Raw genomic sequence first — 2,500 nt, forward strand, 5'->3', positions numbered from 1 at the left:
TGCCAGGAACATACAGTACATGAAGTTAGACTTATCTCGACAGACATGGTAAAACTCACTTCAAAATAATAATCATAAAAGTCACCACCTTCCTAATGTGTGAAATTGCAAGTCACTCAAATAAAACCTCACTGACAACTTTTCATATTCTCCTCAGTTTACCTACGAACATTTTCTGTTTCATAAAAGTCGCAGCATGCATGGCCACATTTCAAAAAGCCTCCTATGGCGTGCACACATAAAAAAAATGAGCTGAATAGAAGGATGTCAGATTTGATTTGCACCCTGGCACTTTGACATTTTCCCTTCCCTCGTTGTATTCACACAATGACTTTGATCTGCAGAATCTTTGAATGAAGTGACCCAGCAGGTTATTTGCCTGTGTGTACACAAGTGTGTACGTGAATGTGTACACGTGTACGCCCTCATGTTTATCCTATTTGTGTTCCAGATCTTGCAGCTTGCATTATTTCACTTTCATGAAAGTGGAAAACAAAACGCAAATGTAAAAATGATTGGAACATTTCAATAATTACCTGAGTAATTACTGACAAAAGGACAACTAAGTACATATCACACTTGGGCTTTGAGCAGACATTTGTACGAACAACAAAACCACCTCCAGGACACCTGACGTGTTCTTTCTGTATGATTAATTCCACTGCACAGCACCTCTAGTTAGATCCCCTTCAAATTAAGTCCCAGGGAATAATATCATGGAACCAAATCTATCTTTCTGATGATTCTGGTACGGCGTGGCTTTTACTGGTGGTGGAGATGGAGATAAGCGATAAGAATTTTGAAAAGGAACGACTGTCATGGTTACATGTGTCAAGAGGAACAGCTTCCAGAGGCTGAGAACAGAGCAGCGGAAAGGCTGGTCGTATGGATGGAAGGAACTGTGCTGCAGATAACAGAGGAAGATCTGAGAGTGTGAGCATTTATGTGAATGTGCAGAAGTTCCAAGAAGTGTGAAGGTAAAAGGTTGTGAATAGGTTTGATAGTGAGGTGGAAGTTTTTGAAATGGACACTGTAGATAACCAGGAGTCATTCAAGCTGCTAAAGAAGAGCTGATTGATTCATTGACGGGGTCCAGGAGATGAGGCATGCATTATTTTAGACAAGTTGACCAAAGAGAAAAGAATTGTAATAGTCAAGGGTTGGCCAATGCGAGCATGCGATATTTTGCATACAAGGAAGTTTACAGACCAAGTAATATTTTCACTGTGAGATTGGAAAAGGTTCTTGAGGATGATATTGAAATTGTTGACTTAAAACTGGAATGACCGACTGTGAAGGAAAATGCCCGTTCTGGTTTGGGTAGATTGAATGAGGCATTCACTTTTATCACTGTTCAATTTGCGACAGTTGTGTGCTAACCAGAATCTGATTTCCTATAAATAGAACGCGGTGTGGTTGAGATGTGTGTCATCTGTATGGCAATTAAGCTGGATGTTAAATGTACAGAAACTACGGCCAAGGAAAAGAAAGTGATGTGAAAGTGATAGAACAGAATGAACCCTAGAACAGAACCTTGAGAACCCTACAAGTGACAGAAAGTGGAATTTGATAGATTTGAATTGAAAGAACTGAGAGCGTCCAGAGAGGAATGATTTGAACTGTTTGAGGTCATTTGTTATGATAGCAGTAGAAAGCCGTGTCCAAAGGTGCACTCAGCTCTGGAAAAATGTCACTGGTTTAGAGTTGGCTATTTAACGGGATAAATGCAGTTCATTGTTTCACAGTATACATCAATGACCTAAAAAAAGAAGGATCAAGAAAAATCAGTGTCTGTTTGCACATATCAGTTTAAGGAATAATCTGTTTCAGATTTACATAAACATAATCTTCAGTGTACACCGCTCTTAATTGTGTGTACTTAGAAGAAAACAACATGCAAAATTAAGCGCTACCCTGTCCTCCCCCGTGTGTTATGTATGAACAGATGCTTTTCAGATGAGGCCGTTACATGTGTGCTCATCTACAGTATTTGCCACATTTAGCTGTGTTGTTTATCTGTCACGCTGCCTTACCACAGTGAAGAGCCAGCAGGATCACTGCAATAATTGAAGGTCAACATGCAGTGGTGGAGAGGAGGCTGATGTTAATGAGGCCGACATGCCAGGTGAAATGACAGAGCAGAGAAATGGCAGGGGAAGCTGCACTCCACCGGCCAATTCCATACCTTTGACTTTTGATGAGCAGCGTCTCCATTCGATTTATAGAAAATGGGTCATAAAGAAAGTTCACTACGCGTGGATCAAAACCTAAAAAAACACTGTATGCTGCTCTCGTCTTACCGAGGACTCGCTGTACAGTGCACATGTTACTGGAACTCGAGGCGGGTACTGAAATATTTTTGAAAAATTGATAGCATTGGGTTGATGTGACTCAGTGACTATTTGTCCAGATGTTGAAGAAGCTTTCAAACTACCGTTTGGTGTACACCCACACATCCATGACTGCATCATATAAATATGAAAGCAGGGTTAGGGTTTCT

At 40.6% G+C, this 2,500-nt stretch overlaps 1 protein-coding gene across 17 annotated transcripts in view; it reads left to right on the forward strand.

Moving 5' to 3' along the window:
- The window catches only part of stxbp5l (syntaxin binding protein 5L), a 99,687-nt gene that overhangs the window by 85,956 nt on the left and 11,231 nt on the right, over nucleotides 1-2,500 (forward strand). The gene's annotated exons all lie outside the window — the stretch shown is intronic.

Source organism: Hippocampus comes, unplaced genomic scaffold (genome assembly GCF_001891065.2).
Source record: "Hippocampus comes isolate QL1 unplaced genomic scaffold, H_comes_QL1_v1.1 scaffold111, whole genome shotgun sequence".
In the NCBI taxonomy this organism is placed as follows: Eukaryota; Metazoa; Chordata; class Actinopteri; order Syngnathiformes; family Syngnathidae; genus Hippocampus; species Hippocampus comes.